An 18,584-nucleotide genomic window follows, 5' to 3' on the forward strand; every position below is an offset into this window, starting at 1 on the left:
CAAGCTTGTACAACCACCCTGAAAATCAGTCTGGCGCTTCCTCAGAAAATTGAACATAGTACTACCGGAGGATCCCACAATACCTCTCCTGGGCATATATCCAGAAGATGTCCCAACCAGTAATAAGGACACATGCTCCCTATGTTCATAGCAGCCTTATTTATAATAGCCAGAAGCTGGAAAGAACCCAGATGTCCCTCAACAGAGGAATGGATACAGAAAATGTGGTACATTTACACATTGGAGTACTACTCAGCTATTAAAAAGAATGAATTTATGAAATTCCTAGGCAAATGGATGGACCTGGAGGGCATCATCCTGAATGACGTAATCCAATCACAAAAGAAGTCACTTGATATGTACTCACTGATAAGTAGATATTAGCCCAGAAACTTAGAATACCCAAGATACAATTTGCAAAACAAATGAAACTCAAAAACGAAGACCAAAATGTGGACACTTCGCCCCTTCTTAGAACTGGAAACAAAACACCCATGGAAGGAGTTATAGAGACAAAGTTTGGAGCTGAGATGAAAGGATGGACCATCCAGAGACTGCTGCACTTGGGGCTCCATCCCATAATCAGCCACCAAATGCAGGCACTATTGCATACACCAGCAATTTTGCTTAAAGGACCCTGATATAGCTGTCTCTTGTGAGGCTATGCCAGTGCCTGGCAAACACAGAAGTGGATGCTCACAGTGAGCTATTGGGTGGAACACAGGGCCCCCAATGGAGGAGCTAGAGAAAGTATCCAAGGAGCTAAAGGGGTCTGCAACCCTATAGGTGGAACAACAATATGAACTAACCAGTACCCCCCCAGAGCTCGTATCTCTGGCTGCATAGTAGCAGAAGATGGCCTAGTCGGCCATCATTGGGAAGAGAGGCCCTCTGGTCTTGCAAACTTTATATGTCCCAGTACAGGGGAACACCAGGGCCAAGAAGTGGGAGTGGATGGGTAGGGGAGTGGTGGGGGGGAGGGTAATGGGGGACGTTCAGGATAGCATTTGAAATGTAAATAAAGAAAATACCTAATGAAAAATTAAAAAAAGAAAAAAAAATTCCAAGTTCTCAAAGTATAGATTATATAAGAACTACTTATGACTAAAATTAATTTTCTATTATGTGATTTCTATTATACTGCTTTTATGTGATTAAAAAATACAGTTTTGAGGGATTTTTTGTTTGTTTTGTTGTTGTTGTTGTTTAGTTTTTGGAGACAAGGTCTTTTATGTAGCCTTGTATCGTTGGCTGTCTTAGAACTTACTATGGAGTTCAAGCTGGCCTTCAGTTCACAGAGATCCACCTGCTTCTGTCTCCCAAGTTCTGGTATTAAAGGTGAATGTCACTTCACCCCGCTTTTGGGAGGACTTTTAAATGCCATGTTTCCCTAATGTGTTTCTCATCTAAGTGCTCCCAATAAACATTAATGTGGGAACATTAGGCACTCTATGCCTGTCTGGACATCAGGCTGAGCATCTACTCACTGCCTCGAATGATGACTTCCTAAAGATGGTTGTTTCTCTGTTTCTTTTCTTTCAAATTTTCCTTCTTTTTTCCTTCTTATCCCTAAAACTGTAAAATCTCAAGGCAATCAAAGAAGTCATTAATTTCCCTCTTAGGTGGAAAGCACCTTAACCAATAAGAAGGAGCACATCAAACCATTTAAAAAATGTTTTTACAACGTTCACAAATCTTATAATAACTGATTCTGCATATATTCCTTTGTTTATTCATTGTCTGTTGTCCAACCAGAGTGTTTACTCTACATACTTGGATGTTTGTTCTGGAATTAATACCTAGAACCCCACAGACTATACCTGAAACTATTTGCAGTGCAATATTTCCTGTCTGTGATATAAATATTAACTGTCAACATGATAGATCAAGTTTAACCACTAGGTTAATGAAAATGGAAAAGTTCCCACTGACTACCAAGCTGATTATAGAGCTAAGAATTAGCATCCATTACACTCTGCTTCCTCACTGTGTATGTGTCCTGTCCTGCTGCCTCAAGGTCCTGCCAGTAAGACTTCTTTGCTATGGTAGATGGCACTCTTGAACTATGAGCCAAATAATTCCTTTCTCCTTAAATTGCTTTTATTTTATCAAAGCCAAGTGGAAATAACTAAGATGTTTGACTTATTTGCATGGTGAGATTTCAGCCCTCTTCAGGAGACTCTTATTTTCAAACAATACTTGCTAACAACTATTTCAGTTCTTCATACTATTTAACAAGTTACCACATTTTTGATGATTAAAACAGATAAGTTAACCCATAATTATTAGGGTGAGAAACTTGCAAGGCTCAGCCTGTTTCTCAGAAGACTCTCAGGGGACTCTGATCTTTCATAAGGGTTCCAGAGGAATAGTCACTTCAAGACTCCCTCAGATATTTTTTTTCTTATATTTGGGTTCTTGAATAGGACCCAGTTTCCCTCCTTACTGGTTCTGAGGGTCATTCTTCTCTCAATGATTTATTTCTGTCCCCTTCTTCTGGCCTCAACAGCCACAAACTCACACAACTCCCTCAGTTCTGGTTTCTTTGTCTCTGCCTGCCACTTCTACTGCATACCTCATGTTAATGCTACCCCCTCTCTCATTTTAAGGAGAATGTGATTAAATGGGACCACCTGAATAACCCATGTAGCCATCACTGTTTGAATAGGAGAAGACTGCAAGCCTTCAATTCACTCTGTAAAATCCCTTCACCAGGTAAAACTTGGCATATTCAGTTTCAGAAATAAATCAATGGATATTAGAGAGGAGGCCATTTTTTGTCCCCATAAACCAGTGGTCTGAAGTAATCAGTCACTAAATTTTTATAACATTATAAATATATAATACAGCACCAGATCCTCAGATTTGGTCAAACTTTGTCAAGTTCTCTAAGAATCCTACAAGCATACTTTCTGGACCTCTGAAAACAGCAAAACAGACATCTGAAGGTGTGCTTTCATTATTTGTTACTGACACAGGTTCACTTCAATTTATATTTAATAAAACCTTATGGCTGCAGTCTGAGAACTGTTCAGAAAAGGTGCAATGAGATGGAAAACTGTCTTTCTGAACTTTATCTCACACTAGGAAAGGAAAAAATCACTGTATAGTTCAAATAGATAGGAATTGTTACAACCTCTGAAAGAATGTACCCTGCAATGAATTTAATTTAATCTTTACAAAGTAACTTGAGTGGAAAACATAGTTCAGAAGGCCATGCTGAACAATGAATTTCATTTATACTAAAATAAAATGGCTAAGAGAACAACTATAATCTCACTTCATACACTGTACTGATGTTTGATTTTATGTAACACCATTTTTCTGCCAAGCAGTGAATGCAATTTTAAAGTTGTCAAAGTCAAAAACAGTTCAGAATACAAATAATCTCTGTGAATTTAATTTATGTTATATCACAATAAGATCTCAAACTGTATCATTTCAATTTGTTCCAAGTTGTGGATCTTCTTTTTTCTTGTTGTATTCTATTTCAGGCAACAAAGATTAGGCAAACAACACCACCATGTTAACCAAGATTATTAATCACATAGTAGAAGTATTAAAATAGAAGTATGTAGAGATAACAACCATATAAAAAGTTTCATTTGCAGTTAATCTCAATATAGAGGAGCCCAGTTTTCCTGCATATATACACACCACATTTACTTACATTTCATAAGTAAATCTATAATTTGTGATTTTTAATGATTTGGCCTGTAACATCAAATTTGCAACTGAATCGATACTTATTCTTAAAAGTAAAACAATTCCCCGTATAGAGTATACTTATACAAAAAGGATTAGTTTGCTAATCAGGATATATTTGAGAGAAGTAGAGGATAGATGATTGATAAGTAAATGTGTGATAGCTTGATTGATAGATTGATAGAAACATATATTATATAATATACTCTATACTATAAAATTCAACTAGTCTAAATGTATTGTAGGAAGAATGAACAGGTCCCAGGCCTCTTACAGCACATGGGGTACTGATGGGGTTGCCATACAGCGACATATATCCCTTAAACCACAGACACAGTGAATCCAGTGAGTGACAATTTTAAGGTACAAGTCCTACAAATTAAAATCTTTATTATGTAGATGTTCAGTATACATTTTACCCAATATATTTTTAATTTTTGAATAGCTATTTATAAGAACAAAGCAGAAAGTACATAATAAGCTCAGTGCATGCAAAGCCCCTGAGAGATTGAGAATAGACAAGAGGGATAAGGAGACCCTCACTTAGTTGAGCACATGCAGGGAAGAAGAAAGACAACCATGAAAGACAGGCCTAAGGGGCAACGTGAACTCATTCAATCCCTCTCCTGAGAAGAGTTCTGTGCTGAGGTGGGCACACCTCTCCAGACACAGCGAATCCTTTCCCTCTTCCTGATTTAACCTTTCCAGCTTCTCACCTGTGTCTTGACCTATCTAGAACTTACGGAGTTGATGCTCCCTTGCTCCTGAGCTCCTCGGTTTCCTCAACTTTCTTTCTTGCTCGGATTCAGAAATCCCTTCCCTTGTGTGGTGATCACTATCTCCCCTACCGAAAAATGTTTACTTTTTGCTTCATTTCTTTTCTGATAATTTATAAGTAGCACATGCTTTGGTATATATTTTATACTCTATATTATTTGTTGATTATGACATGTACTAGAATTTTAGTTCCTCAAAACAGAAAAAGTTTATACAGTTATGATACATATTACATATGCTCTGCAGACAATATATACTGATTTGGATGAACAGCTGAGATTGCTGGACAAAAAGTGTCTCTTACTAGGGGATTTCTTCTCTTACTAGGGAATTTCTAAAAGATTCCTAAGGTTCATTAAAGGTATTTTGGTTTTGGTTTTTTGGGTTGTTTTTTTTTATTCAATAAAAATATAAATGACTCTGGAACAATTGACCTATACACAAAATAAAGAAAAGAATTCATGAAAAAGTAACAAATAAAAATAATCCAAGTTAACGTATTTTTTACTTTTTTATTGGTTATTTTATTTATTTACATTTTAAATGTTATCCCCCTTCCCAGTTTCCCCTCCACAAAGTTACAGAGAAGCATAGCTCAGAAGGAGCAAATATTTTCATGCTACGTAAACTTTATCTATAACAAACCCAAGTTATTTAGTAAAATGAGAAGCCAGACTATTTGCCTACATTGTCCCAACTAGGAAACAAATGAAATAGGGGTGAAAGAGTAGGTGTGGAGAGGCTGAAGAAAACAGTGGAGGGAAACAGAAAACAGAGTGTTCAATCAGCTTACAAAAATAAACTATCTCCCAAAGATGATAATAAAAAGATCCCAATTTAAAAGTCAGATAATAGTTTGCAATAAAAAAGCATGATATACTGAGTTCTCACCTTCTCATCAGCAAAAGCGAAAAATAAAGTCAGAGGAAGGAAATTTTAATATGATAAAAGATTTACTTCCCCAGAAGGCTATAAATTGCAGTCAACTAATATTATTGATTCCAAAATCATTAATCAAAAGTTAAATAGAAGCGAAAGAGTAATGATAAATTATATCACTAAAGAGTGCGTTTTTAAGACTCACTCAAAGTAATTAATGTATTACACAAGATACAAAAATATGAAAAAATAATAAGCTTACTTTAAAAACATTACAGAACTTTGTGTCCAACTACCTGCAAATACTCATCATTTTCAACAAGAGTAGAGCACTTTCCAAAATGCTGAGCTTTTAACTGAAGATTAAATAAGACACATTCTCAAAAATGGATATTTCTATTACCAAAAAGTAATTACTTTACTAATCAGCTATGGAAAGACTATATACTTTAGGATGATAACATAAGGTTATCTCAGTTGGCCAGTTTCTTTCCTGACATGCACAGCATCAATTCCCAGCACCACCAAGAGCAGGTACTAGGGAAGTTAAAGCAAGTCCAAGGGCATCCAGAACTATAGAGCAAGCTCAAGGACAGTTTGGCTCACAAGAAATCCTGTCTAAAAATTATATAAATATAATAATTTTTGAAGACTACAAACATAAAAAGGTTAAATATAATTTTAGAGGGAGAGATGATATAGTAAATTAGAATATTTAGAGACACTAAATGAATATTCCTGAAACACTAAACAAAGAGGAAATAGTGGAAGTACTTAGATAATAACTGTTGTTATTTGAAGTTAGTGAGGCTTTAAATTTGTCCTGAAACTTTCTCAATCAGTACAACATATAGTTAAAAATGTTTCCCTGTTTTACTCTTTTTTTTTGTTTTGTTTTGTTTTTTTATTTTTTTATATTTTTATTACATATTTTCCTCAATTACATTTCCAATACTATCCCAAAAGTCCCGCATAGCGCCCCCCACCTCCCTACCCACCCATTCCCATTCTTTTGGCCCTGGCATTCCCCTATATTGGGGCATATAAAGTTTGCAAGTCCAATGGGCCTTTCTTTCCATTGATGGCCGACTAGGCCATCTTTCGATACATATGCAGCTAGAGACAAGAGCTCCAGGGTTCTGGTTAGTACATCATGTTGTTCCAACAATAGGGTTGCAGATCCCTTTAGCTCCTTGGGTACTTTCTCTAGCTTCTCCATTGGGAGCCCTGTGATACATCCAATAGCTGACTGTGAACATCCACTCCTGTGTTTGCTAGGCCCCGGCATCGTCTCACAAGAGACAGCTATATTTGGGTCATTTCAGCAAAATCTTGCTAGTGTATGCAATGGTGTCAGCATTTGGAAGCTGATTATGGGACGGATCCCTGGATACGGCAGTCTCTAAATGGTCCATCCTTTCATCACAGCTACGAACTTTGTCTCTCCTTCCCTGGGTGTTTTGTTCCCAATTCTAAGAAGGTGCACAGTGTCCACACTTTGGTCTTCATTCTTCTTGAGTTTCATGCGTTTATCAAATTGTATCTTATATCTTGGGTATCCTAAGTTTTGGGCTAATATCCACTTATCAATGAATACATATTGTGTGAGTTCTTTTGTGATTGTGTTACTTCACTCAAGATGATGCCCTCCAGGTCCATCCATTTGGCTAGGAATTTCATAAATTCATTCTTTTTAATAGCTGAGTAGTACTCCATTGTGTAAATGTACCATAATTTCTGTATCCATTCCTCTGTTGAGGGACATCTGGGTTCTTTCTAGCTTCTGGCTATTATAAATAGGGCTGCTATGAACATAGTGGAGCATGTGTCCTTTTTACCAGTTGGGACATCTTCTGGATATATGCCCAGGAGAGGTATTGCTGGATCCTCCGGTAGTACTATGTCCAATTTTCTGAGGAACCGCCAGACTGATTTCCAGAGTGGTTGTACAAGCTTGCAATCCCACCAACAATGGAGGAGTGTTCCTCTTTCTCCACATCCTCGTCAGCATCTGCTGTCACCTGAATTTTTGATCTTAGCCATTCTGACTGGTGTGAGGTGGAATCTCAGGGTTGTTTTGATTTGCATTTCCCTGATGATTAAGGATGTTGAACATTTTTTCAGGTGCTTCTCTGCCATTCGGTATTCCTCAGGTGAGAATTCTTTGTTCAATTCTGAGCCCCATTTTTTCATGGGGTTATTTGACTTTCTGGAGTCCACCTTCTTGAGTTCTTTATATATATTGGATATTAGTCCCTTATCTGATTTAGGATAGGTGAAGATCCTTTCCCAATCTGTTGGTGGTTTTTTTGGCTTATTGATGGTGTCTTTAGCCTTGCAGAAGCTTTGTAGTTTCATGAGGTCCCACTTGTCAATTCTCGATCTTACAGCACAAGCCATTACTGTTCTATTCAGGAATTTTTCCCCTGTGCCCATATCTTCAAGGCTTTTCCCCACTTTCTCCTCTATAAGTTTCAGTGTCTCTGGTTTTATGTGAAGTTCCTTGATCCACTTAGACTTGACCTTAGCACAAGGAGATAGGAATGGATCGATTCGCATTCTTCTACATGTTAACAACCAGTTGTGCCAGCACCATTTGTTGAAAATGCTGTCTTTCTTCCACTGGATGTTTTTAGCTCCCTTGTCGAATATCAAGTGACCGTAGGTGTGTGGGTTCATTTCTGGGTCTTCAATTCTATTCCATTGGTCTATTTGTCTGTCACTATACCAGTACCATGCAGTTTTTATCACAATTGCTCTGTAGTAGAGCTTTAGGTCCGGCATGGTGATTCCACCAGAGGTTCTTTTATCCTTGAGAAGAGTTTTTGCTATCCTAGGTTTTTTGTTATTCCAGATGAATTTGCAGATTGCACTTTCTAATTCGTTGAAGAATTGATTTGGAATTTTGATGGGGATTGCATTGAGTCTGTAGATTGCTTTTGGCAAGATAGCCATTTTTACAATGTTGATCCTGCCAATCCATGAGCATGGGAGATCTTTCCATCTTCTGAGATCTTCTATAATTTCTTTCTTCAGAGACTTGAAGTTTTTATTATACAGATCTTTCACTTCCTTAGTTAGAGTCACGCCAAGATATTTTATATTATTTGTGACTATTGAGAAGGGTGTTGTTTCCCTAATTTCTTTCTCAGCCTGTTTATTCTTTGTGTAGAGAAAGGCCATTGATTTGTTTGAGTTAATTTTATATCCAGCTACTTCACCGAAGCTGTTTATCAGGCTTAGGAGTTCTCTGGTGGAATTTTTAGGGTCACTTATATATACTATCATATCATCTGCAAAAAGTGATATTTTGACTTCATCTTTTCCAATTTGTATCCCTTTGATCTCCTTTTGTTGTCGAATTGCTCTGGCTAGGACTTCAAGTACAATGTTGAATAGGTATGGAGAAAGTGGACAGCCTTGTCTAGTCCCTGATTTTAGAGGGATGGCTTCCAGCTTCTCACCATTTACTTTGATGTTGGCTACTGGTTTGCTGTAGATTGCTTTTATCATGTTTAGGTATGGGCCTTGAATTCCTGATCTTTCCAAGACTTTTATCATGAATGGGTGTTGGATCTTGTCAAATGCTTTTTCCGCATCTAAGGAGATGACCATGTGGTTTTTGTCTTTGAGTTTGTTTATATACTGGATTACGTTGATGGATTTCTGTATATTGAACCATCCCTGCATCCCTGGGATGAAACCTACTTGGTCAGGATGGATGATTGTTTTGATGTGTTCTTGGATTCGGTTAGCAAGAACTTTATTGAGGATTTTTGCATCAATATTCATAAGGGATATTGGTCTGAAGTTTTCTATCTTTGTTGGGTCTTTTTGTGGTTTAGGTATCAGAGTAATTGTGGCTTCATAGAATGAGTTGGGTAGAGTACCTTCTGTTTCTATTTTGTGGAATAGTTTGTGAAGAACTGGGATTAGATCTTCTTTGAAGGTCTGATAGAACTCTGCACTAAACCCATCTGGTCCTGGGCTTTTTTTAGTTGGGAGACTATTAATGACTGCTTCTATTTCTTTGGGGGATATAGGGCTGTTTAGATCATTAACCTGATCTTGATTCAACTTTGGTACCTGGTATCTGTCTAGGAACTTCTCCATTTCATCCAGGTTCTCCAGTTTTGTTGAGTATAGCCTTTGGTAGAAGGATCTGATGGTGTTTTGGATGTCTTCAGGATCTGTTGTTATGTCTCCTTTTTCATTTCTGATTTTGTTAATTAGGATGCTTTCCCTGTGCCCTCTAGTGAGTCTGGCTAAGGGTTTATCTATCTTGTTGATTTTCTCAAAGAACCAGCTCCTTGATTGGTTGATTCTTTGAATAGTTTTTCTTGTTTCCACTTGGTTGATTTCACCCCTGAGTTTGATTATTTCCTGCCGTCTACTCCTCTTGGGTGAATTTGCTTCCTTTTGTTCTAGTGCTTTTAGGTGTGTTGTCAAGCTGCTAATGTGTGCTCTCTCTAGTTTCCTTTTGGAGGCACTCAGAGCTATGAGTTTTCCTCTTAGAAATGCTTTCATTGTGTCCCATAAGTTTGGGTATGTTGTGGCTTCATTTTCATTGAACTCTAAAAAGTCCTTAATTTCTTTCTTTATTCCTTCCTTGACCAAGGTATCATTGAGAAGAGTGTTGTTCAGTTTCCACGTGAAGGTTGGCTTTCTATTATTTATTTTGTTATTGAAGATCAGCCTTAGTCCATGGTGATCTGATAGGATGCATGGGACAATTTCAATATTTTTATATCTGTTGAGGCCTGCTTTGTGACCAATTATGTGGTCAATTTTGGAGAAGGTACCATGAGGTGCTGAGAAGAAGGTATATCCTTTTGTTTTAGGATAGAATGTTCTGTAGATATCTGCCAGATCCATTTGATTCATAATTTCTCTTAGTTTCACTGTGTCCCTGTTTAGTTTCTGTTTCCATGATCTGTCCATTGGTGAAAGTGGTGTGTTGAAGTCTCCCACTATTATTGTATGAGGTGCAATGTGTGCTTTGAGATTTACTAAAGTTTCTTTAATGAATGTGGCTGCCTTTGTATTTGGAGCATAGATATTCAGGATTGATAGTTCCTCTTGGAGGATTTTACCTTTGATGAGTATGAAGTGTCCCTCCCTGTCTTTTTTAATGACTTTGGGTTGGAAGTCAATCTTATCAGATATTAGAATGGCTACTCCAGCTTGTTTCTTCATGCCATTTGCTTGGAAAATTGTTTTCCAGCCTTTCATTCTGAGGTAGTGTCTATCCTTTTCTCTGAGATGAGTTTCCTGTAAGCAGCAAAATGTTGGGTCTTGTTTGTGTAGCCAGTTTGTTAGTCTATGTCTTTTTATCGGGGAGTTGAGTCCATTGATATTAAGAGATATTAAGGAAAAGTAATTGTTGTTTCCTGTTATTTTTGTTGTTAAAGTTGGCATTTTGTTCTTGTGGCTGTCTTCTTTTAGGTTTGTTGAGGGATTACCTTCTTGTTGTTTCTAGGGCGTGGTTCCTGTCCTTGTATTGGTTTTTTTCTGTTATTATCCTTTGAAGGGCTGGATTCGTGGAGAGATAATGTGTGAATTTGGTTTTGTCGTGGAATACTTTGGTTTCTCCATCTATGTTAATTGAGAGTTTGGCTGGGTACAGTAGCCTGGGCTGGAATTTGTGTTCTTTTAGTGTCTGTATAACATCCGTCCAGGATCTTCTGGCTTTCATAGTCTCTGGTGAAAAATCTGGTGTAATTCTGATAGGCTTGCCTTTATATGTTACTTGGCCTTTTTCTCTTACTGCTTTTAGTATTCTATCTTTATTTAGAGCATTTGTTGCTCTGATTATTATGTGTCGGGAGGTATTTCTTTTCTGGTCCATTTTATTTGGAGTTCTGTAGGCTTCTTGTATGTTCATGGGCATCTCTTTCTTTAGATTTGGGAAGTTTTCTTCTATAATTTTGTTGAAGATGTTTGCTGGTCCTTTGAGTTGAAAATCTTCATTCTCATCCACTCCTATTATCCGTAGGTTTGGTCTTCTCATTGTGTCCTGTATTTCTTGGATGTTTTGAGTTAGGATCTTTTTGCATTTTACATTTTCCTTGATTGTTGTGCCGATGTTCTCTATGGAATCTTCTGCACCTGAGATTCTCTCTTCCATCTCTTGTATTCTGTTGCTGATGCTCGTATCTATGGTTCCAGATTTCTTTCCTAGGGTTTCTATCTCCAGTGTTGCCTCATTTTGGGTTTTCTTTATTGTGTCTACTTCCCTTTTTAGGTCTAGTATGGTTTTGTTCATTTCCATCATCTGTTTGGATGTGTTTTCCTGTTTTTCTGTAAGGACTTCTACCTGTTTGATTATGTTATCGTGTTTTTCTTTAAGGATTTGTAACTCTTTAGCAGTGTTCTCCTGCAATTCTTTAAGGGATTTTTGTGCTTTCTCTTTATTGTCTTCTGCCTGTTTAGCAGTGTTCTCCTGCATTTCTTTAAGTGTGTTATTAAAGTCCTTCTTGAAGTTCTCTATCATCATCAGGAGATATGCTTTTAAATCCGTGTCTAGCTTTTCCGGTGTGTTGGGGTGCCCTGGACTGGGCGAAGTGGGGGTGCTGGGTTCTGATGATGGTGAGTGGTCTTGGTTTCTGTTAGTAAGATTATTACGTTTACCTTTCGCCATCTGGTAATCTCTGGGGTTAGTTGTTATCGTTGTCACTGTTTAAAGATTGGAGCAGAAGCTGTGTTCCACTCACCAGCAGTCTCTAAATCCTGCGGCGGGGGTCGTGGGTAGCTGACGGTACCCCGGTGCTGGTCCAGCCGGAAGAGGCCTGTGGTCCTACACAGGCCGTTTTTCTGCTTCCCTAACTAATGCAGTCTCTGGTCCCGCGTGCAATTGGATTGGAGCAGAAGCTGTGTTCCACTCTCCAGAAGTCTTAAGATCCTGTGGTGGGTGTTGTGGGTAGCTGGTGAGTGTCAGCCGACCCTGCGCCCCAGCTGCCCCGGTGCTTTTCTGACCGGAAGAGGGTTGTGGCCCTATGTAGGCCGGATTTCTCTCTCCCCAACCAGAGCAGTCTCAGGTCCCGCGTGATTGGACTGGAACAGAAGCTGTGTTCCACTCACCAGCAGTTTCAAAATCCTGCGGCGGGGGTCGTGGGTAGCTGGCGGGTGTCAGGCAACCCTGCGCTCCCGCTACCCTGGCGCTGATCCGGCCGGATGAGGCCTGTGGCCCTACTCAGGCCGGTTTCTGCTTCCCTAACTAATGCAGTCTCAGGTCCCGCGCAATTGGATTGGAGCAGAAGCTGTGTTCCACTCACCAGCAGTCCCAAAATCCTGCGGCGGGGGTCGTGGGTAGCTGGCGGGTGTCAGGCAACCCCGGCGCTGATCCAGCCGGATGAGGCCTGTGTTCCTACTCAGGCCGGTTTCTGCTTCCCTAACTAATGCAGTCTCAGGTCCCGCGCAATTGGATTGGAGCAGAAGCTGTGCTCCACTCTCCAGAAGTCTTAAGATCCTGTGGCGGGTGTTGTGGGTAGCTGGCGAGTGTCAGCAGACCCTGCGCCCCAGCTGCCCCGGTGCTTTTCTGACCAGAAGAGGGTTGTGGCCCTATGTAGGCCGGATTTCTCTCTCCCCAACCAGAGCAGTCTCAGGTCCCGCGTGATTGGACTGGAACAGAAGCTGTGTTCCACTCACCAGCAGTTTCAAAATCCTGCGGCGGGGGTCGTGGGTAGCTGGCGGGTGTCAGGCAACCCTGCGCTCCCGCTACCCTGGCGCTGATCCGGCCGGATGAGGCCTGTGGCCCTACTCAGGCCGGTTTCTGCTTCCCTAACTAATGCAGTCTCAGGTCCCGCGCAATTGGATTGGAGCAGAAGCTGTGTTCCACTCACCAGCAGTCCCAAAATCCTGAGGCGGGGGTCGTGGGTAGCTGGCGGGTGTCAGGCAACCCTGCGCTCCCGCTACCCCGGCGCTGATCCGGCCGGATGAGCCCTGTTTTACTCTTAAAGCCAAACAGGAACCATCAAAATATGATAGCCAAGTCTTCCAGGGACATACCACAAGAGGACCATAAGCCAACCTCACATGCAATGTTTGGGTGAGGGAATGGGAGACAGCTGTGTTGGTGAAGTGCCTGAAGCAGAATGTGACTCACATTCTCATGTTCGTTTGGATCACCAGCTCCCACACTGAAATGTAGGTGTGGTCACTGTAGGATGAGGAAGACACCTTGGATCTCCATAGCTCACTGGCCAGCCATTTAGACAGTGGGTGCATACCTAGTCAGAAACCCTGTCAAATGGTGAAGACCAATCAAGGAAGGTATCAAACATCAACCCCAGGCTTCTACACACATGTGCATATATACCTCTACACACATGCATACAAATACACACAGGCTACATACACATGAGATTATAAACAAATATGTGAATGGCATCCATGTGAAAATATTATGAATTCCAAAACAATAAAGCTTGTATTAAAAGTATTTTTAAACTTTGAAAGATATTTAAAATGTTAGAATATAAAAGATTAATAAATGTGATCACAATAAATGAAAATGTTAAGGTATTCAGGAATATTAAGAAACTGAATGGAGTCATAGAGAAGGCACTTTTACAATGTGTGTATAACTACAGATATGAGCATAATGCAATGCCATTGAGGTGGCTCAGGGGATAAAGGTGCCTGATGCCAAGCCTAGTGATGTGAGGTCATACTTGGAACCTACATGGTGGAAGGGCAGAACTGATTCTTGCAAGTTGTCTTCTAATTTCCACACACATACTACGGCACAATCATGGGTACTTACATACACTTACATACATACATACACATACACACACACACCACACATATTAGTAAATAAATAAATGTGATGTAAATTTTTAGAATCATAACATATAAAGAATAATATTAATCAGTAATAAAAGTAATCTAATAAGTAGTTAACTGATTTGAATAATTAGTTTGCAATAAAATATTAAATTAAATGGTATACAGAAATTAAACTTTGCTACTCATAAGAAAGATACACATGACAACCTTAAGGAAATACTTCTAAGTCAGAAGAGACAAGTGAAAGTGACTAACAATACTGTACTTTGATAAATCCTGGAACAACTGCAAACCTCCTATACTGCTGGTGGAAAGATAATCACTAGATTCATTTGGGAAAAAATACATTAAGCAAGATGAGTTAAATGAAACATACACAAAGATTATGATTCAGAAATTCCATCCCAAGTAGTGTAATGAAAGGAAATCTATACTTATTTATTGTATGAAATATATGTATATATATATTTCATATATATATGAATTCATATATATACATATATATGCATATATATATATATATACATATATGAATGATCACCATAACACTAACAAGCACCAAAGAAAGTAAATTTCCACCTGCAGTAAAATGAATAAAGAAACTGAAATACATTATTCTACTTAGGGTGAACTAAGTATCGTTGGTGTTTCCTGAAACAGCATGAATTACAGCCTGCAAATTTCCAGTGTAAGGGAAAGAAAGCAGACAAAGAATAATCCAAGCTTCACTATTCAACATACACATACACTGGAAAGCAGCCAAAGAAAATCAGTGTGGACAGAGACAAAACAGTGCCTACTTTGAGGCAGTGGCAATGACAACATGAAAGATACGGGAGAGGCTGGACCCAGGGGCCTACGGTGTGATGCTCCTTCATCTTGACAGTGGTGACAAGGGTGGTTCACTAAAAGAAATAGATATGTACGGTGAGGATTCTTATGCTTCTCTACGCATGCTTTATGTGAAAACTTGTATGTTTGGTGTGTTTTGTGTGTAGGCACATTAGAACATGCATGAGTGCATGAGTGTGTACACCCATGCACATACCTTTGGAAGTCAGAGCAGAACTTTGAGTATCTTCCTCTATTGCTCAGGTCTCTCAGAGAACTGGAAGCTTTGGCTGAACTGGCTGCCATGGGAGTTCACAGAGGACTATCTGCCCCGCCCCATGCTGGAAATATAAGCCACATACAACTTGAAATGTTTATTTTAGATTATGGATGGTTTGGAGGTTATGGGTTATAACTAATAAGTAATGACACAAAGATATCTAGTAATATAAATTATGACTTCAACTAATTGTTTTGTAACATATTTATGATAAAATATTACATACAAAATATGGTCCCCAAGTGATACCATTTGGTAAGATAGATAAATTGAACTTAGGTTAGTATAATTTAGTTTTATGTGTGGAAAGAATACTTTTAAAATACATTTTTCGGTCTCAATATTTCTGCATCTCATTACACTTCCCTAAATGTACATCTTTCTTAATAAAGACTAAACCGCTTTTCTATTCTCAACTTGGGGCAGTGAACACTTGTAACAACATAGTGGCATTTTAAGTTATAGGTACTCTAATGTGTTCAGGTAACCAGTGCTGACTCTACAAAGTATCTACCAAAATCAATTTTTATCACTCAAAATCTATTGCAATTAGAGAGCTATGCCAAGGCACTGACACACTAATGGGTCTCAAAATATTTCAAAAAGAATAAGGGAATCGCAACATGTGTTAATTGAAATGCAGCTGTGATGAGGATAACAAAGTGGATGGTCTAGCTTCCACACGGCTAGCATACAAACTAGCATTCCAGAGGCCACTGAGTTTTAAAAAGCACTGGCATTGTATAGCTGCTTTTTGTATTATAATTGCCATACATTGAACCTATTTTAATCTTTACAATATCTTTTAATGAAACAGGAGTTGTTTGTCCATTCCAAGTATTTGATTTTTTAATTTTATTTTAGAACAAGAGTGTAGCATTTCCAAAAATGATCCAGTCTATGAAACTGGACTTGCTTGAAGGGACTATCATATCTGACCTGGCTGAAACAGCCTTGTGTGTTCTTCCACAACAGCAAATTACATGAAAATGATTAAAATAGAATTAGAAGCCAGTTTTCTAACTCCTGGAGTGTTAAATTAACAAGGCAAAAATGATCATCTTGCAGGAAAAGTTGCTATGATTGTGTATAAAAAGTAGAAGCGCTGCAAGAGCATCACAAGCCTGGGTTTCCTATCTGCCCCTATTCCCTTAACTATTTCTTGTCATTTAATAAGTGTCCTAATATCAATAATTATGTTTCCTGGACTTAGAAGGAACACTCTTACTTCCTCCAAATGCACACACTTCTTCAATTTTCAATTACTCAACTAGTTCAAAATGCATCATCTTCCTTTGCTTCCAACTTGTCCTTCCCTCATTCTTATTCTCAGCTCAACTCTGCTTCTACTGTTAATAGGAACCAGTGAAAGTCCTGACATCTGGGAGCGGTGTGCACATGTTACAGCAACCTGAATCCTTTGAACAATCACCACAGAAGCTGTGATGAATGTGCCAGTCAGACACAAGCACAGTTTAGCGCTTGGCCAACAGCACGGACATGCTCCTTTCGTAACTAGAAGTAAAGGAATGTGCATCAAAACTCTAGAACAAACACATAAATGGATGCTCACAGTCAGCTATTGGATGGATCACAGGGCCCCCAATGGAGGAGCTAGAGAAAGTACCCAAGGAGCTAAAGGGATCTGCAACCCTATAGGTGGAACAACAATATAAACTAACCAGTACCCCGCCTGGAGCTCGTGTCTCTAGCTGCATATATATCAAAAGATGGCCTAGTCGGCCATCACTGGAAAGAGAGGCCCATTGGACATGCAAACTTTATATGCCCCAGTACAGGGGAATGACAGGGCCAAAAAGTGGGAGTGGGTGGTTAGGGGTGTGGAGGGGGGAGAGTATGAGGGACTTTTGGGATAGCCTTGGAAATGTAAATGAGGAAAATACCTAATAAAAAATATTAAAAAAAAAACTCTAGAACAGTCTGTGTCTTCCTTCTCTGGACTATAAATGGCTGTAGGGCTGTGTCAGCTTCTTTCCTGCTTTCTGGCTGATGTAACAAACATGTGTTCACAACAGCCTCTTGTCCATTCTCACTTTTATAGTTTCTCCTCCATATCTGCTTAACTTTCTCGGCCTGCCTCTTCATGCTTTGTAAAGCCATCAGTAAACACTGAACTAATGATTCAAACTTTAATAAGGCGTTGATAAGTAAAGGACATTCAATGTGGAAAGAAGAATATGTTAGCTCTAGGTCAAGAACAGTAACCCTTAGTCAGCAGTTCTCAAGCATGTACACAAGTCAGGTGCACAGGCAGGGCTTCTTAGTGCATACACAGTATGGTCTCAATGTCTCACTAAATGACTCAGGTTAAGGCAGAAAGTATGCTGATACTGCTACTCCAGTAACTGCATGGACAAACAACATTCCTAATTTTGTGGGAAAGCTACCTAAACTGGCATGAGACAGGGATGCCTCCCCACTGCACCTGATCCAAGCTGCCTGTGAGAGAATACTCCTTTCACCTATTTCTACAAAAAAGGAAATTACCACACCAGTCAAGGAAGCAGAAACACACCCTGTTTGGTCCCCAGGAGATGCACCTGACAAGATCTCAGAAGCATTACCTACCAGGAAACCCACAGCTACCTCACTCTCCTAAAAGCCAAGAAGAGTGACAAAAACCAAGGAACAAAACAACCACCCAGCAAAGACAAATACATCCATACATATCCTCCATAGATCAGACTCTGGAATACAAGTACAACCTGAATTATCCCCTGCATACAAGAAGTCAGCAGTGCCTGACACAGAACACTATTGAATAATACTTTGTTGAATTATGAATTCTAAGTGAAGTATAACATAAAAGCCTATGTGTGCCTTATGAAAACCTAGTGAGAAATGCCACAATTTAATTATTGTGGCATTGCCCTACATTTAAATAAAATGTTCCAGGAAACTATTTTTATTAAAAATTATCACCACAGAAATGGGAAAGTATTTGTATGCTTTTCAAAATACAATTCCAAATTAGACTTAGGAGAAGGAGGTGGGTGGGCTGGGGGAATGAAATTTTCAAAAGAGGTCAAGAATTGCAGAGGAATTAGTCATGAATTCTAGAAAAGGTAGGAGAAAAAGTTGGAGAAGGAGGGGAAGGGAAAGAAATAAAGTAACTATAGGGTGCTCATATATGAAATTCTCAAGAATAAATTAATAAAAACCAAGTTCTTAAAAACAGGCTTTTTGGCCTGAGCATCGGCGGGAGACATCTTGGTTCCAGGGCTCTGCCAAGCGTAGTCTGCACAGGTGAAAGTGTGGACTACAGAAGATAACCCCTTCTGGGACAGGCAGGAGCCACAGA

General features: G+C 39.2%; 1 protein-coding gene across 1 annotated transcript in view; it reads right to left on the minus strand.

The window, feature by feature from the left end:
• Positions 1 to 18,584, minus strand: part of Stpg2 (sperm tail PG-rich repeat containing 2) — a 504,085-nt gene that overhangs the window by 245,726 nt on the left and 239,775 nt on the right. The gene's annotated exons all lie outside the window — the stretch shown is intronic.

The sequence above is a fragment of the Mus caroli genome, unplaced genomic scaffold (genome assembly GCF_978045245.1).
Source record: "Mus caroli unplaced genomic scaffold, Mus_caroli_1 scaffold_3, whole genome shotgun sequence".
NCBI classification, from domain to species: Eukaryota; Metazoa; Chordata; class Mammalia; order Rodentia; family Muridae; genus Mus; species Mus caroli.